General features: G+C 38.2%; 1 protein-coding gene across 2 annotated transcripts in view; it reads right to left on the reverse strand.

Moving 5' to 3' along the window:
* The window catches only part of FGF12 (fibroblast growth factor 12), a 509,997-nt gene that overhangs the window by 108,556 nt on the left and 374,417 nt on the right, over window positions 1-27,024 (reverse strand). The gene's annotated exons all lie outside the window — the stretch shown is intronic.

Raw genomic sequence — 27,024 nt, forward strand, 5'->3', positions numbered from 1 at the left:
AGAGCAGGAGGGATAGAAGAGGGAAGAGAGAGAGAGAAACATCGATGTGAGAGAGACACATTGAGTGGCTGCCACCCACACAACCCCATCCAGGCCGTGGACAAACTGCAACCAAGGTACATGCCCTTAGTGGGAACCAAACCCTGGACTCTCCAGTCCACAGGCCGACCCTCTAACCCCTGAGCCAAACTGGCCAGAGCAGTTCTTGCTCTTTAAAGGTGGACAAACAAGATGACTTAAGGTCTGACTACCTGCTCATTTCAAGAGGATGCTTGGAAATATTTCTTGGTTCAATGACAAAATCAAAGCCTGATATCTCAGCTGATTTCCTCACCTGTTATTTTCAGCAGATATATCTATATAAAGTGCCCAAGATAGTAGTGTCCACAATTATAGGTCTCGGTCTTGGAGTCCCGGCCCCAGGCTGCTCAAGTGCGGAGTCCTCAATTGCAGGTAGGGCCATTCACATGGACTCGGAGTCAAATTGAGAACCCAGGAGTTCCACAATGCCATGGCCTTGGACAAGGAGTAGGTTTCTTCTTCCATTAATTCTTTTCCATGATCTTTATTCTAGTACCTGTTAAGTGCCATCAGGGGTCAGCAAGCTCTGTCCCACAGGAGAAATCAAACTCACCACCTGGCTCTCTACAGCCGTGAACAAAAAATGATTTTAATTTCTAAATGGTTGAACAAAATCAGGAGAAGCATCGTATTTCATGAAATGTGGAAATTATGTAAATTTCAATTTTCAGTATCCATGAGCAGTGTTCTTGGAACACAGCCATGCCCATTCATTTACATACGGTCTATGGTTTGCTTTTGAGCTACAACAGCAGAGGTGAGCAACTGTGACAGAGATTGTGCAAATGTGAAAGGACTAAAATATTTATTATCTGGCCCTTTCAGACAAAGTTTGCCAACCACTGTGCTACACACGATGATGAACAAAAGAAACATGGTCATTTAGCTTAGCAAATAATGCAGTAGTTCTGCTGCTTACACTCCCTTTCTCCCTAAACACAAAGTGAGCCTCTGCAGGCTTCCATTCCTTTCTCTGTATTGTAGGGATAAGGAAAGAACTCAGCTCACCGAAAAGGGTTCCTTTCGAACAGGGTCTTGCAAATGGAAGCACTCAATAAATCAATATTTTCCTCAAGTTGGAAACCCTAGCATCCTTCCCCCTTTTTTACCTACAAAATACTATCTATCCTTCAAAGTCGTGATGAAATGGTACCTTTATGTGAAGCCTTCTATGACCTCTCCATTTATATAGCTTCCTTTGTGTTCCCAGACCATCCTGTTAAAGTGTGATCTTTAATCTACCCTGTGCTTTGGTTATTTATAGATTCCTCCCTAAAAGCAGGGATAATTGCTTATTAATTTTGTAATCCCCATAATATCAAGCATAGATGGGTCAATATATATAGCACACAGTCAATTACTCTTTGCTGAACAAATGGAAAACTGAATGAATGCACTAATGGATGGACAACTGTGTGGGAGTATTTAGTTTATTGCCCCCCAAATATTAGCCAACATATGAGCTGGGAATGTTACAGAAACCTCAGGGAAAGGCTGTCATGAACAAACAGGAAATACTAGGCTCTGTCAGGTATGTAATATTGCTAACAAAGACATATATTCTACGCGAGGCTTACTGGCTAAATAATAAAATATTAGGGCAATAGCAATTATTAGTCAGTGGAGTCTCTAAAGGGGGGGAAGTAACCAATAAAATTAATATTAATTTAAAAATTTGAATATATTCTATTTTTCTGCCATACACAATCCTACTTCCTCCTATATTATAAACCCAAGTGTTTCTATTAACCATATTCTTCTAAAAAGTCAATTTGCTCTATATTTAAGTACCACACACACTTTTTTACACTAACAAAAGGGAAAAAAACTCAAAAAAAAAAGAGCAATGAATGTGAATTACATCTCAATAAAGCCATTATTAAAGTAAAAAGCAATACAACCTGAGTTCTAAATCTGGACTAAATCTTGGCTCATTTAAGAGACAAGTGAGTTGATGAATCATAAGAGTTCTTGTGCTTATTAAAAGTTTTGGTACTTTAAGATTTCGATTACCTAAAACCTGAAAGATAATTTTCTAAATAATGACAACAGATTTCTCAACAATGTAAAGAACAGATGTCACCAAAGTCTGCAAAGGAGATTTAATTGAGCCTTCGTCCTTGGGGACGTGCCTTCATCCGAGAGGGCATCACAGGTTACCCCGCTGATTAATGCACTTCGGGTAGCTAAGCTGACTGGCTAGCAGCATGGTGCCCATGAGAAGAACCCCAGGACATCATCCCAAAGTCCTGATCCATTTTTCTGCCAAATACCAGGTGTAAGTTAGAACTACAGCCCCAGTGTAAAATTCCTATGCATTATACTCTTCTTCAATGGCCATTGATTGAAGGCTTTTTCAATGTTTGTGTTTTCTATTTTTATTTCAACAGAGAGTTTCCAACAATGTGTTCAGAAGACTCACAACACTAGGAGGAGTCAGTAAAACTCTCCAATTATATGTGATAGTATCTATCTATCTATCTATCTATCTATCTATCTATCTATCATCTACCTTGCTACCTATCTAATGCCCACTCAGCCTTCTCTCTTGTAATATATTAGTGAATATACTAGTATAGTAAATTTGGCATGACAGAAGTTTGAGAATATTCAACAAAAACTATTGATGTTTTCCCCTTGAAAATGCTCATATGCACATATGTAAACTTGCTGTAAAATTTTAGAGTGCAGATGCATTAATCTAAACCCATTCATGGACTCCAAATTTAGGAAAAGCTTTATAAGACCATTTTAAATTATAAAATATATATAATATAATTTTATGCCATTCAAACTCATTTAAAAAATTACAGATAATTTTATACCCCAAATTACAGCTTTCCCACAATGCGTCTTTAAGTTTAACAAATCATATGTTTCTCCTCAAACATATGTTCTGTATTTCACAAGGTACTTCACCTCCTGCTGCCTCTATCTGTATATACGGTATTCTTTCCTTCTCTACAAGAGCATTTCTGCTGCTCCAAGCAGGTAGCTATAGGTTTTACAGGTAAAGCTTTTATTGTAAAACATGACTACACAACCCAACACAATATTATTAAAGCTCAGAAGCTCTTCCTAATGTTTAGCTTAATTTTTTCTATGCCACTTATATCTCTTATCCACTTCTGCAAGGTGAGCTAGAAGATTATGAACAGATTACCCAGGCGGCAATTCTCTGACCTACATATTAGCAAATCCTGCTGCTTCTGATTTTCCACAAAAGCCTCATTCTTCCAGCATCTGCTTTTCCACTATCTGGGGCCTCTGGTGGCTAAACACCAGATCCCCAAGATGAGTTTTCAAATGGAATGGGCGGCTCTGTGGCATGGAGATCTCTCTTTTGTCAATATGTGAATGGCCTTCTTTATACAATTTGCACTTTGCACTCAAAAGTGACATGTTACGCCCTGGCCGGTTTGGCTCAGTGGTTAGAGCATCGGCCTGCGGTCCGGAGAGACCTGGGTTCGGTTCCCGCTAAGGGCACGTACCTCGGTTGCAGTTTGTCCCCGGCCCTGGTTGGTCGTGCGGGTGGCAGCCACTCGATGTGTCTCTTCCATGTCAATGTTTCTCTCTCTCTCTCTCTCTTCCTCTCTCTCCCTCCCACTCTATCTGTGCAAAAAAAATGGAAAAATGTCCTCGGGTGAGGATAAAAAAAAAAAAAAAAGACATGTTACTAATACTATTTTTAAACTGTAGAACGTATATGTTAGAACATTAAAGACAAAGTTTAAAATGTGTCTCTTTCAAATTTCAACAGTAGTAACTAATTTGATTTCTGTATATTCTCTTCCATTTTTTTACATCTCAGAATCTCACCAGGCATGATCAGTAAGAATATACCCATTTGTTTGCTGATCTAACTAAAGTAATGATGAAGTGTGACCTCTAGAGACAGATTCTCTGGGTTTGAATTCCAGACCCAGGAGTTGCTAGCTCAGTTTCTTCATGTGTAAACTGTGGACAGTAATAGTCCCTACTCAGAATCATTGTGAGGATGAATGAAAGTAAAGTGCTCAAATAGTGTTTGGCACATTGGAAATGGCCCAATAAATGTTAGCTGTACTTATTATGACTAGTAATTCATATTCACTATATAACAGACGGGAACCAATTTCCACAGTTACATATTCTACCTGAAAACTTTTTTTTTTTTTCTGCTACGTGCCCCTAGTGGGAACCGAACCTGGGACTCTCTGGTCCGCAGGCTGATGCCCCAACCGCTGAGCCAAACAGGCCAGGGCTACCTGAAAACTTTTTTAATGGCTAAAACCTATTTCTTTACCTCTGTATGTCTGAATTTATTTAGCAATTTCTTACCATTGGGTATATAAATAGTTTCCATCTGTCACTATTATAGCTAATTCTGCAAAGAATATCTTCAGGTATATAACTTTATCTTTCTTACTTGAAATTATTTTATTAAAACAAATCTCTGTGAGTTGAATAAATGGGTCAAAGTGTAGGAACACTGTTTCTGAGTCTTATGTGATAAAGAAAAACAGCATTTATTCAGGTCAGTGGCTGGGAGTTTCATTCATTTAGACAGAACACAGAATATTTGTAACACCGCAGCATTACTAAAAGAGAATAGCTTTGGGGGTTGCAATTCTAGTTCTGTGCTCCATATCCTCCCACCTCCAAGGTCAATGGAGTCAAGACCCAGTGGCTTGTTCAGCAGAGACCTTTCACACTGTAAAATCCTTCTGCTCTGATGACCGTGGAGCTCCTTTTCACAGAAATGGGTTTCCCGATGGTCTTGCAACAATTTCCCACAGCTCATTGAAAAGTGAAAGCATTTTTCTTCCCTCCAAGGAACCTCAGGCTGCATGTGATATGCAGTATGGCACTTAATTTTCTTGCACCTTAGTTGGCAACTGTTAAGTCAATTCATGAGCAAAAACTGAACTTTTCTTGACAGTCTCTGCCCATGCTATCCAATTATATGTACATTTCATAAATATCCCTCTTTCCCCCATTCTATACTTTGACAAAAGAGCTGAAAAAGAAAAAAAAAAATAGTAACTTCACTCTAAATTACTGAACCATAGCAGGACTTATCAAAGGTACTGGGAGAGAAATAAAGTGAGTCCATTACAGGAGCCAGTGAACTAATTCTGAATGAGCCAAATCCAAAAGGCTCATGCGAATCAATATATCTTAGAGTGTACATATCCTTCATTCTTTCAGCAAAGATAAACTAAAATGACAAATACGTCTCTATACTTATATTACGTGTAAATTCTTCTAGAATATAAACAGGACAAGGCAAAGATGAAAATTAAAAGGCAAGAGAAGTACCCACGAATTTAGTGGGAAGAATAACAGGGAGATATAATTGGCGTTGGCAGGACGGTAGAATTCCACTAAACACTAAACACGCATTAAAATCAATTCAAATTGAAGTGATGAATAGGTTTTTCTTGCCATTCTGAGTTTCTCAGCTGGATTATTGGCAGGCTACCTCATTCCATGCCATGAAGATGGTTCTTTAGAAAATTGGATCATGACCAATCAATTAGACATTGCCACAAATCTCTCTCCAAGTGTCATCTAAAAGTCATTAACTTTGAGTACAAAACATGATGGCCATTTTATGAGTAAGAGATCCATGCATCATTCTGGAATACCAAAGAAGAATAAACCTCATGTTTGAAACCACAGGGCTTTCTTTTTGTTGATATAAATATATATTTTTTAAATTTATTTTTATTGTTGAAAGTATTCCAGATGTCCCATTTATTTCCCCCTTTGACCGCTCCATCCCCCACGCCAGGCACTCAATGCACTATTGTCTGTGTCCATGGGTTATGCATATATGCATGTAAATTCTCTGGTTAATCTCTTTACCCCACCACTGTTCCCTCTGAGATTCATCAGTCTGTCTCATGCTTCCATGTCTCTTGTTCTATATTGTTTGTCAGTTTATTTTGTACATTAGATTCCACAAATAAGTGAGAGCATGTGATACTTGTCTTTCTCTGACTGGCTTATTTCACATAGCATAATACTCTCCAGTGTCGATATTTTTTCTGATATCCAAAAGATCTGGCTTTATATGGATTTAGAGGTTGAAATTCTCTTCCAGGTGTGTTACCCTGTATTCTGTATCATTACACTTCCTAAACTTGTAACAATATCTGCATTGTTGAATAAAATTACTTTATTATACGGATGTTTAGTGACTGATCCTTAGCCCATTTGCCAGAAATTACAATAGCAGAGCTGAAAATGTCTGATTGGGCCCCAAGGTCCTGAATTTAAATTTCTGCCAGGACCTCCCACCCATAGTCAAAATTCACTCTATGAAATCTAACTTACCATTCTCCATCTATCTCCCTAACCTTACAGTAACCCCATCATCTCTTCTGTCTTCCCTCTCCCTGCTAATGGCCTCATCCAATCTTTACTTCCTCTACTCCTAACTTTTCCTCCAGGTATCCACTCAAACATTGCTACTTTGGGAAAATCTTTTTCAACCCCTGGCCCCATATTAGATCAATCTACTCTCCTGTATCATATTTTAAATGTTTTAGAAACAAACTCAGAAGCAATTTAATATAGAGGTGTGGAAGACTCAGCGTGTCCCAAGGAAGAAGTACAGAAGGGGACAGCACCAGTTTTGAGGACTATGGGAAGAACTTCAAGGAATCAGTTTCCCAGGCTATGAACTGACAATTTGGTTTACTCAGACCCCTTAAGATAGCTTTTAAAAATTGCTCTTCTGGGAACATTTCTGGCAGGAAATCTGACCTGGAACTACTCATTTCTCTTATCCAGGTCTAGGGTTCTCCAGGTGGACAAGAGAAGAGATAATACTGTCCTTCCTCCCAGCAATATGATAAGGAATGACTAATATAAAGGATGGAAAGCCCTGGAAACTTTAGAGCGATGCACAAAAAATGTAATGGCCCAAGTTCCTTGGAGCTATCTGAAAATGAAATACGCACGCGGGGACTAATCCAAAATGAAAAAGAAAAAACACCAAAAACATTTCATATAAACACAATTTACTCCAGGAATTTTCAATAAATGTTATTGCTTTTCCGAGGCAGCTAAGCTCACAGAGGGCTCATTTCCTTTCCAGCCTACCTTTGTACTCTTGCAGATAGAAAAAGGGCAGGGAGGAGGTGATGTACATGCCAATCTGATTCTGTGAAATTGCTATATCAAAATGTAATCTATGAAACATTGTTGCATGGTTATAGACACAGAAACTTGAACCTAATTACCAGAAAGCAACAAACCACTCCACTAACAGGAGATACATCCTCAACGATAGAAAAGGGGGCTGTGTGTATATATGTTTTACTTGCTACTGGATTAAATGATCTTTCCCTAATTCAGTAAAATAAATAGGATGTTACGTATAGGTAAGACTAGATTATTTACAGCTTGTTTATCACATAGGTCCAAGCTGCTTGACTTTTCCCTGTGTCCAGGAAGTGTACACACTGAAAGAGAGTGAGCTCTCCATCACTGGGAGTGTCCAAGCAAAGCCCAACTGACCACACATACATTTATAGATAAGACTGGAAGGGCCTTTCCTAGTCTGATGTCCTCTGATTTGTGATTTGATAAAGTTGATAAGCCATTACTTACAGACCCTGTTTTACAGACAAACTCCTGTCCAGTTTATTTTAAGAGAAAAACACCATCTATCTCAATTGTCATCTCTTTTCAAGTACCATCAAAGATGAGCAGAAAGCAGTGATGAATAAATTTTAAAACCAGTTTCTCTAAATTGGATCCAGGGCAAGAAAAGAGCGGGAGAGTTTTACAGGGTCATGCTTCCCACAGACTGAAGAACTAGTTAGTTTTATCCCTTTTGTTCAGAGCAAAGAGGAATTCTCGGTGGGGCTTTACTCCCTTCATGAAAATATCAATCTTGTCTTCTTGCAAAGCTACTGCACCACTCACACTGTAGTCTAAATGAGTTAATGGGGAATCTACTCAAACACTTGTCTAAATGTACAAACAGACAAGGTTGAGAGACATTGCAGGCAAAAGAAGAAAACTTTACAAAATTCAATTGGGCTGAAGACAGGTTTTCCGCAGACGAATTTGGAGCTTCTCAGAGAGCCGGGCATGTGGGCGCTGGAGTTGTGTTGCACTCAGCTTAAGCTCCAGAGGTAAGAGGCATCTCCACACATCATGGGCTGTTGGTGGCCTGTCTGTGACTGGATGGCAAAGCACTCTCGAGGAGGCGGGCATTCCTTCTCAAGACTTCCCACATGACCAGCCCTCAGCAAACGTTTAATGAATGAATGCTTCTGACACTGAGGTCACCAGGAGTTTGAAAAACGTACTTTCACTTCTATAAAACTGTTTTTTTAAAACATGCCAGCGGAAATAATTGATGAAAGGATTCAATCTCTGAGTTCAACCTTGAGATAGAAAGCTGGGAGATTGGTTTATCTACTTGCTGCTGTGACCTTGCTGCTCGATGGATTGATTTCAAGGATTTGAGTCTTCAGGATGTCAAGTAAGTGATTAAAAAAGAACTGGAAACAATGAAAAACGCCTGTCATCGGCATCATAATGATTGATCACCATTAGCCAGATAATCATACTGAGGCTGAGGAAGATCGTTAGAAACATAAAACCTAAAACAGGTGCCTCAGGCTTAACACATCCTAATTACCTCTGTGATGGCCTATTAACACTCCCTGTCCTCTATTTTTGAAGGTAAATATGACAAAATAGGAGGAAATTGAGCTAATAATGATTATTTGCTATATCCAGATAGATAACTGAAGTTATAAGATAAATCTTCCCCAAACATTACCTAGCTAAACAGAACAGGGTAAAAATTCCCCAATATAACAAACAACCTGTATAAAATAACATATTAATTCAGTAAGCATACTTATTAAAATATTACACTAGTGAGAAATTCAGTGACAAGTTTGTATGTATATAAAATGCATATAGCACCATACCAAAAATAAATGGCACAGCAAAATATGTAAAATGCCAACTGTTTGTATACTTCCCAATTTTTCAGTCTGTTAACACACTTGAGAGAAACTATTCAGTAATAAAAACTGGAAGGGGCTTACCCTGGTGGCAAATCACAAAATGCATTTGGTGGTGGCTAAGGTAGTGGGGGTCTAAGCACCTGGCTCTGGTGAGGTGGGGGTGGGGGGAGAAAGGGGGAGAAAAAGAGAATGAGAGTAAAAATGAATCACAAAGAGCTGATTTCACTTACAGCTGGTATCGAACTGTATGGCTTTTCTGAAGTCAAGGCTAATAACATGTGAATACTTTACATAGATATAAGCATTTGCTTAAATCGGCATGACTGATTTCCAATTAGGTACATATGGGGGACACTAAAGAAATGAAGTTGCTTGAAATATAGACCATTTCCAAATCAGCTCTGTTCCCTCTGTATTAGTCCTCACGAAAGACTTTACATTCTTTTTCCCAATAATGCCATCAGTACTAAGTGCATAGTTGACTTTTTTTTTTTAAGATGCCTTAATAAAAGATGCCTTACTGGCCTTGAGCACATCCCTTTGATTGTTCTATTATTATTATTATTATTATTATTATTATTGATTTTAGAGAAAGAGGAAGAAAGAAGGAGAGAAAGATAGAAATATTGATTGGCTGCCTCCTGCAGACCCCCTGCTGGGGATCCACCCAGCAACCCTGACATGTGCCCTAATCAGGAATCTAATCGGCAACTTCTTGGTACATGGATCAATGCTCAACCACTGAGCCACACCTGCCGGACCCTTTGATTGTGCTTAATGGGAAAAGACATCCTTAAAAACTGGAGAAAATGTCTTGAATAACAAGAATAATAAAGCTGGGTATTAATGTTTTGGATTAAAGATGATTAGTATCTACTATTTCTTTTGTTTAGTACCAGAGTTATCCTAAGGACTCAGGCATTTGTGTAGTGTGTGTGTGTGTGTATGAAAGCTGAATTATATCTACCTGTGGAAACTAGAAAAGGCTTTATAAGGTGGTATTTTCTGAGTGGGATCGTGAAAGATAAATAGAAACGATACAAGAAAATACAACAGAAAAAATAATGGAGAGTTTGCTTTGCTCAATGATCAGATATCCTTTTAAATTAAATAAAGATTAGAGTAAGAACACAGAAGACATACTTTGGGGACAAAATATGGAGAGACATAATTGTCAGGACAAGGAATGTGAACTTCGCTTCTTGTTCTCTGGGAAATCACTAAAAGTTATAGATCATGAGATTGATTTGATCATACTTTCCAGATAATTCCACATCCCCACATCCTAAAGATGTTGCCTTACTGTTACCCTACTGAGCTGGACGGCATCCTGTTTCCATGGAACCTGAAACTAATAGAAATTATATTACCAAGAGCATCTCATACAACAAAGCACCCTAGACAAACCCAGCACCTGAAAGATGTAACAATGGTTACTTACTTTTCTAGATTTATAAATGTTAAAAGTCAGCAATTCATCAAGAATCATTAAACCTCAGAGTTGAAAGAGGCTCATCTATACTGATTTCAAAATAAAAAATCTGGAATCCACGCAAGTGCCCACAGACAGGAGACAGAGTCACCAGACATGGTACGTTTACTCTGGGGACTGTGGTCCACACATCAGCACTGAGAGCCTCCCTTACAATCACACACCTCACCAGAGGAAACATCTGGGGAAAACGGAGCAAACCCAGGTCTATACAACAACAACCACTAATGCTGAGTAAAATGAACAAGCCTGTTTAAACGTCACCCAGAGAAAAATCACAATATTCTGAACATAGTATGACACAGTTTTAGGGTATGAACCCACTAAATTGTTTGTTCTTCTCTGCTTTTAAATTCATGTTTTCTCACAAACTTACAGAAAATCAAAGTGCCTTATAGAAAAGTGATCTTCACTTTAATACTCTAGACCTATCGATAAAATGGTTTACTGCTCTTGGAGAATAGATTGTTTCTAACTGAAAATGTTGCCTCAAGTTTATTCAGATGTAACAGATAAGCCTGGGCCAGAAGGAAGAAGCCATAAGCTGCCAGGGAAAGCCAACTTTGAGGGGTACTCATAAACCATCTCTTACTTTTATTGGCTTGGTGAGAAAGTACTCTGTAGATGTCTTCATCCATATGCATAACTGTAACTGTGACTGTGAAACCAACAGAAGATGAACGCTGTTTCCAAAGAGGGAACAATGACGTTTGGTCTGCAGTAGGGCAGCTACTTGGCTAATCTTCTCTGGGGTCTTCACGGGAAGCTTCTTTTTTTAAATAAAAATTGGATATATTTCAGGCATACAACACGATGATTTGACCTCACATACATAGTGAAATGATTCCTTTATCAAGCTAATTAACAAAGCATCTCCTCACAGTTATCATTGTGTGTGTGCGCGCATGTGTGTGAGGAAAGCACCTGAAATCGACACTCATTTTGTTCAAAAGAGGAAAAGCATTTGCTGAATGTAACTGAGGACCGAAGGGTGTTGCTTGCAGAAGCTGTGACTTGCTGCAGTTCTCAGTACTGTTCCACAGCCATTTAAACGTCCCTCCCTCCTTGCATGTGTTCAGAGCAGTGAAGCTTGATGCCTGGCCTTCATCTGGGGATCTGGCTGTGACTGCTGTCCCGCACCACATCTCACATACACACATGTCCCCCTTAGCTGCCCAACGCTGTGATAAACATTCCCACTTATCCATGAACTGTATTCCAGACACTGACCTTCATTAACTAGTTCTAGAAAACTGAAAATCATCAGTTTGTTAATAAATATCCATTAAATAGGTATTGTGTATATAACATGATTTGTTGTTGTTGTTGTTGTTAATCCTCACCTGTGGATATTTTCCCATTGATTTTCAGATAGAGTGAAAGGGAGGGACAGAGAGAGAGAGAGAGAGAGAGAGAGAGAGAGAGAGAGAGAGAAACATCGATATGACAGACACATCGATTGGTTGCCTCCGGCATGACCCCGACTGAGGCCAAACCTGCAACCCAGGTACATGCCCTTGACAGGAAATCAAATCCATGACCCTTTGGTCCATGGGCCCATTCTCTATCCACTGAGCCAAACCAGCCAGGGCCATAACATAATTTTTTAAAGCTGCAAACTGATTAAGGCATCAGGATATGCCATACACGAATTCCAAAGGATGGTGCCAAAATTACGGACATTTAAAATTGGTAATGTAAGCATTGGTTATACGGTTCTAAATTCCATAAGGAAGATATAGAAAGAGTGGGGTAGGGCTTGGTAATGTCTTCCTTTCAAACCTGGAAGTAAGTCTTCAGTAGGGTCATTTGGAGACCTTGACCTTCTTCCCATCATAGCAGGGAGCATTGTAGTATGTGGCGATTTGAAGACTGGAAACCATCACTGACCTGACAAATTGTAACTGGAGAGCCCAGTAGACATCTCTGAAGAACACATAAGAAACCACAGGAGAGCCCTGGCCAGTTTGCTCAGTGGTTAGAGCATCAGCCTGCAGTCCAGAGAGACCCGGGTTTGGTTCCCGCTAAGGACACATACTTTGGTTGCAGTTTGTCCCCGGTTGGGTTGTGTGGGTAGCAGCCACTCGATGTGTCCCTTTCACGTCGATTTCTCTCTCTCTCTCTCTCTCTCTCTCTCTCTCTCTCTCTCTCTCCCCCTCCCACTCTATCTGAACAAAAAATGTCCTCAGGTGAGGATAAAAAAAAAAAAAAGAAACCACAGGAGAGAAAGAGTCACCCCCAAATATCTTCTTACGGTAGCACCAATCAACCAATCAAGTAAGACCTCTCTGCCTCCCTTTCATTCTCTAACTTGCCCTGAAGGGATTGATGATGGTGGTTAGAGTGTGGGCAGTGGAGGTGAATGCAAAGTCAGGTGGCCTCCCTGCCACTGTTGCCCATTGGTGGCTGATCCAGGGTAGGGTGGGGATTGGATAACCTTTGAATAAAGAGACATTTATATGACAATGAATTGGACAGTTTAAACTAATTAAATGAATAAGTGTTACACAACTTTAAGAAAAGTGATGGGGAAAATGCACCCCAGTCTACAAATCTTTAAAGGATAGTGAAAAATGTCAAGTTGTATTTTGATTTCATCTTCTATATCATGCTTATTCGATGTATAAATTCACATATATTTCTGAGTATATACCATGTACTTTCCCACAGCGAATTTTATTTGATCCTGGCAGTATTTCTGTGAGGCCAATGTGCCTACATTTTATAGCTGAGGAAACTGATCTGAGAGATCCTGTAAGAATATTAATAGCTCACTTTAATTGAATGACATGCTCTTCTAAGCATTTTATGTATTTAGTTCATTTAATTCTCATAGCAACACTATGAGATAGTCACCATTATATTCCCCATTTTATAGATGAAAACACTGAGGCCCAGCGATATCGACATCCAGAGCAATTGATACACTGGTAATCCAGCCTGACCAGCCTGGCTCCAGAGATCACAATTCCAAGTACTAGGCATATGACCTAGAGAAGAAGTAGTAAAGTCAAAATCTGAACCAGCAACCCTGAATGGGATTATCCCTATGTCAATTAGTAAGCACTCAGCTGTATCATAGAGAATAAAGCCAAAGACAGAGGAAGGAGGGAGCACAGAGGTCTGTCACTGCTTTGCTGTGTGGTATGTGGTAAATAACTCTCCTTCTCTGGGCTTGAGTTTCCACATCTATTAAACTGAGAAAATGGACTGAAGAGTCTCCAAGGGTCACTCTCAGCTTGGGATTTCATTTCCAGCGCTGAGAAAACATGTGTGCTAGCCAGGTAATGCATATTAAATTATGCAACTTAGCTTAGCATCTGACAGATATGGCTCCTGAGACATTTACAATTTACATTTACCCAAGAGATCCTCTTTTGAAAAAAGGTTATCTTAACATAACATGCAATCAAAAATATTTTTTATAGCATGTCAACTGGCTGAAAATATAAACAATTTAAAACTTTGAAGAGGCCTAAATGTAATTTTTTAAGACAGTGTGATGGGTTACACTTAGATTCATTATGGTTATTTTTAGAACTGCACAGCTGTTTTGGCAGCTTGCTTTGTGAATCCTACTTTGCAAATGTAATGAGGACTTTCTTCTGAAGAAATTTTAGTTAATGGAGCAGATAACATTTATTTCCTTGTCAGAGCTTAGCATTAAATAAAAAATGCAACAGAAGTGCAGTGTTTAAATTTTAAAACATGGTGTTTGGTCTTTTTACTTGCTACTTATAAGATTAGCAGATAACTCAATATTTTAATACTATTCATTATTAGAGAATAGTGGTGTTCCGAATTTCATTTCCTGAAAGTTTTTCCTTACTTTAAAGTCAATAGTTATGATGCTACTGCCTCTCCAAAATAAACCCTAAGTAGATGAGCAGACATTTCTAACAGGTTTTAGAAACTTCCTATATGCCAAGGACTGCTCTAAGTGCTTTGTGTTTATTGACTAATTTAATCCTCACAATAATCCTATAACTAGGAACTATTACTGTTTCTATTTGACAAATAAGGAGACGGTGGCAGATAGAGTAACTTTCTCAAAGTTAATCAGTGAGTAGGAGAGCTAGGATCTGACTCAGACTATTAATAAGAAAGCCGACAATAAAGGCACAAAAATAATCATGAAACATGCTGAAATATTCTAATGATTAGTCAAAATGTTTTAGGCTTAGAGGTGATACATCAGATGAATTTCACTCAAGGCCTGTCTTAAAAGTATATAAACGAATGTCTTTTGTGACGTCTTATTTCTCTTTTGAATTCTGTTTCATTACAAAAAGGATTTGGGAAGATCTTGACTCTAAGAGAGGTTTTGTTTTCGACTTTTGATTTGCTGCACTGAATGATGAGGCCTCAGCATTTGGTTGGGTGTTTTCCTTGTATTTTCTATTTTCCCACTTTCAGAATGTGTTGGATGTATGAGGTTCCCAGGGCTGCCACAACAAATCACCATAAACCAGGTGACTTAAAACAACAGAAATTTATTCTCTCACAGTTCTGGAGGCCAGAAGTCTGAAATAAACACACCAGAAGGGCCATGCTCCTTCTGAAGGCTCTAGAGAATTCTTTCTTGCCTTTTCCAAATTTCGGGGGATTCCCAACAGCCTCGCTTTCCATGGCTCTGGAATATACATTCCAATCTCTGCCTCTGTCTTCATATGGCCTAATTATATGTGTCTCTTCATCCTTCCTTGCCTGTTCTTTAGAGAACACCAGTCACCCTAAATCACATAAGGTAACATCTTGAGATTCTTAACTAATTAATTCGGCAAAGAGCCTATTTCCAAGCAAGGTCACATCCTGAGGTTCTAGGTAGACATGAATCTTGGGGGACACTATTCAGCCCACTACAGGTGGTGTGGAAATAGTGTGGCATGGCGATAGCTTGTCATTTGTAACCCCTCTGAGATTCCCCTGATCAAACAGCATCCATGTAACAAGTACACATCTGCTAAAGGTAACACTGTGACCTCAGCCTGGGCAATTAGCAACACCAGGAGAAAACAGGTTTCTGAGCTCTCTCAAGACAGGAGTGGAGGGATTACAAGTAGTCCTCTGGGTGAAATACACCCAGGGCTCACCTAAAACATAACAAATATGTGGCCTCAGCCCATCCAAATCAATTCCCTACAGTCCTTATGCAATCCTGGGGTGGAAAGGCTTCATGTTTCCAGTCCTCAGATTTCCTACAGTGGTCTCCTAACTACACAGCAGATGCTGGTACACAAATGTCTGTCTGTCTACTTGGAGATTTCATACAAGATGCCCCACTAAATTTCCCATAATCATATACATAGGAAACAAGAACTAACGTAAACGCATTTGAATGACATGAAAGAGCAAACATCTACTTACTTATTCACTTGCTATAAGTCTCTTTCTTCTTCATTCACTTTAAGATTAATAAGTTACATATAGTTCTTTTAATAAATGATTAAAGAATCATATGTGTATTTTAAATTATGGGGTTAGGTTAATATTTATTCTTAAAAATTTTTTTTTCTTTATTGATTTTAGAGAAAGAGGAAGGGAGAGGGAGAGAGAGAAATATTGATGAGAGAGAACATCAATTGGCTGCCTCTGCATACCCCCCACTGGGGATTTGGCCCATAACCTGGGCATATGTCCTGACTGGGAATCGAACTGGTGACCTTTTGGTGCATGGGTCGACACTCAAACACTGAGCTACACCGGCCGGACTTAACCTTTATTCTTAAACTTATCACTGCTAAATATTTCTGAAAAACTGTCAATTAATTCACTAGCATGTAAGCTCCATGTGTTCTGCTATCCCTCACGTCTAGATTAATATCTTGGACACAGTAGATGGTCAACACGTATTTTTTAAAGTAAATAATGAATTAAATCTAGAGGGAAAAAAAGAAAAAGTACAAAATTACTAGACTCTTAACTATAAAACATGCCCCCACTCACTGTTATAGTAAAAAAATAATTTATACTAGTAGAGCTATCTTTTTGTTGGGATGATTTTCTATTGTGTGCCATCCTTCAACACTCCCCCTATAAGGCATTGTTTAAAAAAACTTTATTTAAAAAGTAGCTAATTTGCAATGTCTCAAAATTAAATAATAAGAACTATGTTAATGACTATATCTCTGTGTTTACTGTGGCTTCCAAGTAGCTCTGGGCCAGTCTGTTGTGTCGGATTTAGAAGCTCCATAGGCCTTTATGTCTACGGGCTCTACCTAGCTGATTTTTTGTATATATGTATGAACCTCCTATTTTAACCTTTATTTTTTATGGTTTGATTTATTCATTTATGATTGACATGCTACTTTTGTAGTGTCAATTTCCACGAGCCATCTTAAACCTATTGTGGACTAAGGCAAAGCATTTCCTAAAAGAACACACTCTTATATGGTCCTTCCCCATTTGACCCTCAAATTAATTCTTTATTCTTATCTCCCCCACTAAGCAGTTTAGTTCATGCTTTTAAAAAGTTTAAGGTTACAGAAAGTTTGCAGTTTGCCCTGCTATTGATATTTTGCATTAGTGTGGTACATTCCTTACAACCGGTAAACCAATATTGATACATTATAATTAAGTAAAGCCCATAGTTTATTTTTACTCTGTGTTGTACAGTTCTAAAGGTTTTGAAAAATGCATGACACCATATGTAATAGTTTCACCCCCTTAAAATCCTCTTTGCACAAACTTATCATTCCTCCCTTCCTCCCTCCCCTTGAACCCCTGGAAACCAATGATTGTTTCAATCTCTCTATATGTTTGCCTTTTCTAGAAGCTCATATAGTTGGTATCACGCAGTACATAGTCTTTTCAAACTGGTTTCTTTCACTTAGCAATAGATATTTAAGGTTCCTCTATCTCTTCCTGTGGCTCATTTCTTCTTACAACTGAATAGTATTCTATTGTAGTGTATAAATGTACCAAAGTTTGTTTATCCATCTATGCATGGAAAAATATATTTATTCCTTCCAAGTTTTGGAAAGTATAAATAAAGCTATAAACATTCATATATGGTTTTTGTATGGACATAAGTTTTCAATCCACTTGGGTACATACCTATAAATGTGAGTACTAGATTATATGTTAAGTCTAGGTTTAACCTCCTGAAGTTAAAACCCATGAGAGAATGCCTCCATTGAATGCGGGGTCCCCAGGAGTTTTTCTCTCTCAAGCTATTCCATGCTCAGACCCCAGCAATTAGTCAATCACCCTTTACGTGTTCCTACTGCGAACTAGTTGCACCTTCTGCTCCCAGTAAGCTATGTCTCTCTGAGTTTTCCTGTCTCCCCAGTTTTCAGCTGGCAGTTTGACCTGGGACCTCAATTCTTTGATACATCTAAGAAGAGTAGTTGATTTTCCTTCTCAGCTCTCGACACGCAGGACCAGAACGAGACGTCAGCAGTTCACTTTTCCCTGGTCATTCCATACCACGTTCGTAGGTTTTTCTTTGATGTGCGCTATTCCTTCTGCCTGGTGTGCCCTTCCTGCTTTTCACAGAACAATAAGGGCCTCGACATTTCTAATTACCCAGTTCATGTCTTACTTCCACCCTGAAGTCTTTAATGAAAAATGTATTCACTCCTTCACTATGTGTTTTCATACCACTAGGTAAATTGGATGCATGTATCACATTACATTATTTTTATATTATATGCATATTGTGGGCAGTGACTATAAGTTATGGTGTACTTAGAATTAAACATGATTAATGATTCATTGATTCTTGATTCCAGCATGGTTTTCTCAGGTCTGGCTTTGATTCGCCTGACATTTCCTTTCGCAGAAGCTTGACCAGACAGTCTATGAGACGATGCTTTTTGAGCTTACAAAGGAAACTGTGATTCAGACTTATTCCTTGTGTAAAAGCCACCGGAAGTTATAAGATGGTTTCAGAGAATAATGCAAATTAGTGACATGAATTCATTAAATTTTGAAGGTTAATTACTGCTGCCCCATATTTATTAAATTCCTAATAGGGGTAAAAAGGGTTTACAGATGATCCCAAATTCTGCTGCCACGTTGACATAGGTTCACATCACTCATCTTGCAATTTTTAGTGGCTCCTCCCTTAGACTAATTCTCTATTTTAGAAAACCGATAAAAAAACAGATTGTGAGCTCTGAACCAACGCTTAACTAGCTTAAACATGAAGCAGAAGTCCCCTGTCTGGGGACTGGCTTCCTTACTGGTGGTGATAGGAAGATACTTGCCGCTGTACTCCATCACTATGCTGCCAATATCTTGGAAAAGCACAATGTTTCCCATTTTGCATTCAGAACGCCTAGCCCAAGAGGGATGTCATAAAACATATCTAAAATGTTATCTAAAATATTTGTATAAATGTAACCACCCTGAAAAATCTAGTACAGGCTTAGCACATAATGAGGCACATAACACCTATTATTATTATTTGTAATACTAAGGGAAGTATGGAATCTTCTCTTTCAATTGTGATTCTCTCTAAATAGAACCTCGCGATTCAATTTGTCTTTTCCACAAACAAAACATTATTATTGTTTGTATTTCTTTGACATCAGAGAGGCAACTGAACTCTTCATTACAAGATAAGTAGAAGGCTCAGCCAGTATTGCTCAGTGGTTACTCATCAACCCATGCACCAAGAGGTCACCAGTTCGATTCCTGGTCAGGGCACATGCCCAGGTTGTGGGCCTGATTCCTGGTGGGGGGCATGAAAGAGGCAGCCAATCAATGTTCTCTCTCATTGATGTTTCTCTCTCTCCCTTCCACCCTCTTTAAAAATCAATGGAAAAAATATCCTTGTGTAAGGATTAAAAAAAAGAGTAAATCCTGTTAATAAGTCTTTTTTTTTTTAATATGTTTTTATTGATTTTTTTTTTGAGAGAGAGAGAGATAAACATCAATATAAGGGAAAAACATCGATTGACTGCCTCTTGCACGCCTTCTACTGGGCATCGTGCCTGCAAGCCGGGTATGTGCCCTGACTGGGAATCGAACCAGGACCTCTCAGTCCATGGGATGAGGCTCAGTCCACTGAGCCACACCGACCAGGCCCAAAGAAATCTTTTTATATCAAAAACTTATTTTCTAAATCAATGAGTTATGAATAATATTCATTTATTATAGGGAATAAGTGAAATAAGGAAATGAAATATTATTAGATGTAATACCCTCTTGTTTTTTAAATGTCGTAAAGAGATAAGCATTTCTCTAAGAATACATCATGTGAGTATAGTTTTGTTGCTTCTATTTTCTAACCTAGAAAACTATTCTATATCTTAAAATTCTTTTAAATTCTGAAGCTCTTGCTTCATTTCCTACCCCTCATTAATAAAAACTGAAATGTACAAGAACCTAATTATACTTCCATTTTTGGTGTTCATGCTATGAACCACCTTTTGGGTTGGACCAACGTAATTATTTTCATGAATGCCCTCAGTAATTAAAACTTCTTGCATGAAATAAATGAAATACCACTTCTCTGCAAATACATCTTGTTATGAGAATATTTAAGTAAGATTCCTTCCTATGTCAAGGTCATATTGTTTTAGTGGAAATAACCAGAGATAATCAAGCAAACTAATTAACTAAGTGTGCTCACATACTATGACAACAAATGTCTGAGTATCGACTATGTGCTGAAGATACATTAATGAGATACACTAATGCCTGTCCCTGAGGAAATCACAGCTTAGGAGAGATGGGTATGTCTTCAATTAAACAAAAAGATATCCTATTTACAGATATAAGCAAAGAATGGCTGATTTATAGAGAAGACACTATTAATTCTGCTAATGAGAGAAGATTTGAAAAAGAAGGTGATAATTTAATCAAATCTGGAAGTAAGGATGCTTTGGCTACAATGTGAACTTGATGCTGAGGAGAAGAAAGATTAATCCCAATGCTCTGAACAGTATGTAATGAGATACATGGTTGGATTTTCCATCATATGTGTTGTTGGTACCATCAAAGAGAACTGAATTTTATGACGAATTATAAGAATTATTTTCTTTTTCCCTCCAGTATGTTAGCTGCCTGAAGGTTCTTGCTGAATCATAAAGCCCTCCAAGTCAAACGTGCATTAACATTAGACTCTGGTTGAAGGACCTTCTCAATTATCAGTGGTGAACATTGTGGTGTCACTCAGTTATAGAGAATTAAAACACCCAGAAATCTCTTCTTCTTTTTTTTTTTTTTAATCCTCACCTGAGGACATTTTTCCATCTTTTGTACAGATAGAGTGGGAGGGAGAGAGAGGAAGAGAGAGAGAGAGAGAGAAACATCAGCGTGAAAGGGACACATCGAGTGGCTGCCACCCGCACAACCAACCAGGACTGGGGACAAACTGCAACTGAAGTACGTGTCCTTAGCGGGAACCGAACCCAGGTCTCTCCGGACCGCAGGCCGATGCTCTAACCGCTGAGCCAAACTGGCCAGGGCTCTCAAAGTAATCTACAGTCTGGTTGAATGACTGCTTTCTAGAATCATGATCAGACTTCTGGTTGTTTTAGGTATGCAAACTGATGGAGAATACAAAGATTTCCACCAAAAAAAGTTTAAGCAGTCTTCAAAAGGGCACATATGAGAAGATGGGATTAATATATTCATAAAGCCAATAAAATACTTTTATTAATTGTAACAATTTATATTTTAAAACACTTTGAACTTTTATTTCTATTGTTGTTTTGAGCATGCTACTGAGACTGATTTTGTATCAAATTGTCTTCATTCTATCAGGAAAATAATCAAATAACACAATTGTTCCATGAGAGCTGAGTAGGGCTTTGGCTACTTCCGAGGAACTCTGAGGCGTTATCCATTTGCTGCTGAGCCGTGACACACACACCTGTCGTGTACGGAAGTGCTATTGCTCACTGCAGAGACCTGAACCTCATGACCTGTTAGTCAACACTGTTGTGCAAAACATTGTCACCCATTCTAAAGTTTTAAAATATTTCCTTCGGAATTACATTCTATCCAATTCTAAATATGAGGCCATCTACATAAAAAAAAAAAAAAACCTAAATAGAAAATTAATAGTCAAACATAAATGGAATTCTCTGAATGACCCAGAAGAAATGAGAGACTCCTAGATCTAAAATTTTTTTTAATCCTTACCTGAGGATATTTTTTCTATTTATCTTCAGACAGAGTGGGGGTGGGGGGACATAGACATGAGAGAGACACATCGATTGTCTGCCTCCCACACGACTCCAACCAGAGCCAAGAACTGAACCGCAAATGAGGTAGGTACCCTTGACTGGAATCAAACCTGAGACTACTTGTTCTGCAGGTCAACGCTCTAACCGCTGAGCCAAACCAGCAGGGCAATCTAAATTTTTTTAAAATCTAATATTTGCTCTACTAAACTTTTCCTCCAAATACTGCCAAGCACTTGATCTCTTTCTTTTTGCTTAACTTCCAAGGTTTAGATTGAATTAAATAGCCTGCCAAGAAAATTTAAACCTTCTTTTATTTCCTATTTCCCTTAGCCTTACTCCCTTTACCCTCATCTGCGCTATACAATTCAGTCCTGAATATATATTACCTCATTGTGTTCTCTTTTTACATATTCCTTCTCCAAATAAATTGGGGAGGAACTCGGTCTTATATTTTCTTGGTACCACCATGAGGCTTAACACAATGCTAAGCATATAGCTTTGTTCAAAGTTGTTCAGAATTTAACAGTCTGTAAAATTCAACTTATTGTTTTAATGTGCTTAGTTATCTGGTCTCTTGCATATAAGAAGATTAGCAGTAGCAACCACAAAAAAAAAAAAAAGGTCCTGAAAACTAACACAAGTAAGAAGAGCTTACATGGGAAAAGCTAGCCAAAGCCATAAAACCACTAACCTCAGAATAGAATGGGATCATTGAGTGAAGTAGCAAATAAATGCAAAACCTTAACTGCCTCTGAGAATGTAATTGACAAGAGGAAAACATTCATCTAGACTTCAAGTTCAACAACTATTTATTTAATACATACTGTGTGCCAAGAACTTTGCTAGAACCTGAGTTTACAAAGGTTGAATGGCAACTGAATCACCCACTTTTGAGAACTCACTACTAATGGAGACACATTATATTGCTTTCAAAACAAAGTAGTACATGCTGTAAATAGACAGAAACACCCGACAGCAGCACAAATGAAGGGGATACTGACCTACCTCAGCCTGAGCCAAAGAGAGTTTCCAGGCGGACTGGCTCCCTTGATGACTCCCGTTAGTCACAAAAAGTAAAGTTTCCAGTCACTGTGTAATGACATATTATTATCTCTATAAATAAGTTAAAGAAAGGCTTCGGATTAAAAACTGTGCCTAAACTGCTTCAGAATTTGGAGTGTTTATTAAAGAAATAACTTTAGGCAGAAGTGACAAGTTTTCAAGTAAACTGTGGGTACTGAAAAATAAGCCTGCGAATTGCAATACTACTCTGTGTGACAATGATCTATATCACTCACAAACTAGGTAACAGAAGAAACATATTTCACAGCGAGGAACCAGAGCACTTTATAGCAATGATGCCTGTTGCTCCTAGTTATCAAGAAATATTAAAGCCGCAGCACGATTACAGAAAGCATCTGGGGGTCATTTAAGAGGAACACAAAACAGAAAACCTTTTCACTTGAGGGATTTGTGGATCTTCTTTTAAAAATTAGATTTATGCCTATGAGTAATTTTTTTAAATCTCCACTAAATTATAATATGATCTTTTGTTATACATGAAATCCAGATTAAATTTACATTCAAAACACAAATGATTTATATCTTAATTGACAATTCTGCATTTTTAACTAAAAGCCTGAAAATTCATCCATGGCCATCCTATTTCTTGAGTCATCAACTATAAAGTATTCATAATTAGAATCCTGGCTGCAACAGATACGCTCAAGTAAGTAGAGTTCAAATCAACCCTTTTAGTTTTTAATAACAAAGCAGACAAAAATCTTCAATTACTGAGTCTATCCCAAACTAGCTGTGTTTGTTTCCAAAACACATGAAATGTTTTTATAAATTCAGTTTTGTATTTGGAACTGCACTTTAAAGATTGCCTATAAACTATGTACTGAAAATATAAGCACTCTCCTTGCATTTTAAATGTCTTCAAAACTTCCTCATGAGTTTTCATATATACCATGTTTTGTATGCTCTGCTTTATATCATGGTCAAGAACCACCACTCTGTCAGAGAGCTCTTGCTACCCTAGCACAAATTCAAATTATTCACCAATATTCAAGCCTGTTAGCACCACAAAATCCTTGCAAGAATTAGGTGACATTCCAAGGAAACACTGATAATATTCAGGAAACGGAGTTACATTTAAAATGATTTGATCAGCCTCAGCCTACATAGAAAATAGATTTTAAGAGACAGCTGAGCGCCACTCATTCATTCAACAGTACTTGCGTTTAAACCTGTTGTGCCAGGCCCACTTGCAGGAGCAAACAAGGTGGACAAGGTCCCTGGTTTCATGAAAGCTTGTATTTTACTATGAGGGTCAACCAATACCTAAAAGACAAAAGAGGCCACATGACTGGTGACTAGGAGAGGCTATACAGGACAGCACCTCTCAGTTTTTGTGCCAAAAGAAAGGTAAGAATGACAAGAAGGAGCAGGCATTGGAACACATGGAGAAAAACAACCCAGGTAGAGAATTCAAACAAGCAAACACAAAGACTGTTTCAGCTCGACATGCATGAGGAACAAACCGTGTGCTTGCTGAGCCTGCAGAAGAAAAGAGCCCAGTCTAAAGTGGGGTTGTTGACTCCACCTCTCATTATCTGCATCATGTGAGAGTTAACCACTTCAAGACCTGTTAACTCACTACAAATTGGGGATAATAAAATCTAATTTCTAAGTTTGTAATTAATATTAATTAGTGTAAATAAAGCACTTGACACATAGTAGACACTCAACAAATATTAGTTCACTCGTCTGCTGGTGTGGCTCAGTGGTTGAGCGTCGACCCAATGCACCAAGAGGTCGCTGGTTTGATTCCAGGTCAGGACACATGCCCAGGTTGTGGGCCCGATCCCCACTGGGGGGCATGCAGGAGGCGGCCAATCAACATTCTCTCTCATCAATGTTTCTATGTCTCTCTCCCTCTCACTTTCTCTCTCTCTAAATTCAGTATAAAGAAAAAATATACATATTAGTTTACTCTTCACTAGGGGAAGAAGTATTTTACCCAGTAGAGATGAAAAAATGATTATTAGGTCCAATTATAATGTATTTCATAATATAGCTGACTAAGCCTCATGAAACTTTCCAACAACACTGCAAAACAGGTTTTATCATCTTCCCATTACAGATGAGAAAACTGAAGCTCAAGGAGATCAACTGACATTTGCAAAGTGATTCTGTATAAGAGCTCGAGCTTGGACCCAGGTTTTCTCATCTCATTCCAAGACCTCTGACCTCTGGCAACTCTACGCGGCCTGTTAATCCTATCTCTGTTCAAATAACACATTAATATGGCTTGAGATAAAGAGGTAACAGCTTTTCACAAAATAGTGAATGAAAGAAAAGTCGTGGTAGTTAAATCTGTTTGTAGAGGACAACTCAGGTTCAATGTGATCAAGGGCAAGTTGTTTTGAAGCCAGAGGAGCTTGGCTCTATGGCCTACTATTTACTAGTCATGCAACCAGATACATTTCTTTACTCTTCAGAAATTCAGCTTCTCATCCAGTAATACTCATTTGGAGTTAGTAACAGTATTTATAGCATCAAAATGTGCTAGTAATTAAATAAGGTAATGCATGTAAAGCACTTAACACACCATGTGGCATATAGCAAGTGTTCAATAACTGGCAGCCATAATTATTGGAATGTCACTTCTCATTTGCCAAAAAAATTTACCAATTTATAAGTGGTAATTTTTAAAAGAATATCTTTTCAGAATATCACCAAATCATAATTTTTCATTTTTGCATATTAATATCACCTTTATTTTTAAAAAGTATGCATACTAAGCTAAGTAATGTGCTCTCATGTTTTTGTTTTTGTTTTAAAAAATGCATTAAAACTTCTAGCTCACATGACACAGAGAAAGAGTCAAAGACCTTACAGGTTTGCAGATGATGACTTGTAGAGAAGCCCACGACTGACTATACAGCTGGCTGACCTAAAAAGTTTCTTCTGCACCTGCCGATGATGCCCAGCATCCAGTATCACAGGTCACATGATACAGTGGGGTCCATATCATGTTAATCATGCGGCCCCTTACAAGAGTTACAAATCTTGTAACAGAGTATTTCTTGGTAATGTGCAAGAATAGGGCAGAAACAGGCATTTTGTGGCTGAGGGTTCTGACCTCCGTTCTGAGTAGCTTGTAAAAATTATAGGAATGCTTCTTTAAACAAACAAACAAACAAAGAACACATGCTAGAACTATTATTGAGCACTAAAGCATTCAAACAATATCACCATTTACCGATGGTAGCATTTTAGGGCTTCCAGGGTCCTTTCAGAGTCATTCTTTCATTTGAGGCTCACAACATCCCAGGGAGATGGCACAGTGAGGATTACTTCCTATTTTAGAGACTAGGAGGCAGAGACTCACAGAGGAAAATCGATCGCCCAAGTTGCGCTGCTAGGACGCAGCTAAGTCAGGACTGGCCTTTTGGATCTTCACCACATTATGACATCATGATACTTACTTCTTCATGTGATAAGCTGGAAAAATCCACTTGCTACACAAGATAGACTCGTTCTTATGCTATATTTTAGTAAAGTGATGTTTTGTTAAAAAAAAAAAAAGTGTTCCCTACCACTTATATACAGATCACGTCCTTGTTAATAACTTGAAGGACTTGGAGTCAGTTCTGGTCTAATAAGCTATAGAGTTATTTACATATATATATATATATGTAAATATATATATATGTAAATATATATATATATGCATCTATGCAGGTATTTCTATTTTTTGTGTATCTATCATCCTATCTACATATACAATGCCATTAGCCCTTGCTCATTAAATTATCATCTCCTCAGTTCATGGGCTGTTCATTATTGTTTTTTTTTTAATATGGTTTACTCATTTTCTAAAGAGAGAGGAAAGAACAAAGTTATAGAAACATCAATTGGTTGCCTCCTGCACGCCCCCTACTGGGGAAGAAGCCTGCAGCCCACAACCCAGGCATGTGCCCTGACCCGGAATTGAACTAGGACCTCTCAGTCCATGGGATGACACTCAATCCACTAAGCCACACCAGCCAGGCAGGCTGTAAATCATTTTTATATGAATAAATGTCTTTTTCTATGGTCATCTGGTGATTTCATACCATTGATAGGAGAGCTTTGGGGATATTAAGAATATCTAAAAATATCTGGGCATATGAAACACTCTTAATTTATTAATTTTTCTGTGGACATGAGTTTAGGAATCTTGTGGGTATTACTTTTTCTTTTAATTAGCACTATAGTAAGGAGTGTTCCAGGATATTACCCTACAAATATGACTTTTTCTTCAAATAAATACTCTGGG

This window comes from Molossus molossus, unplaced genomic scaffold, assembly GCF_014108415.1.
Source record: "Molossus molossus isolate mMolMol1 unplaced genomic scaffold, mMolMol1.p scaffold_m16_p_5, whole genome shotgun sequence".
NCBI classification, from domain to species: Eukaryota; Metazoa; Chordata; class Mammalia; order Chiroptera; family Molossidae; genus Molossus; species Molossus molossus.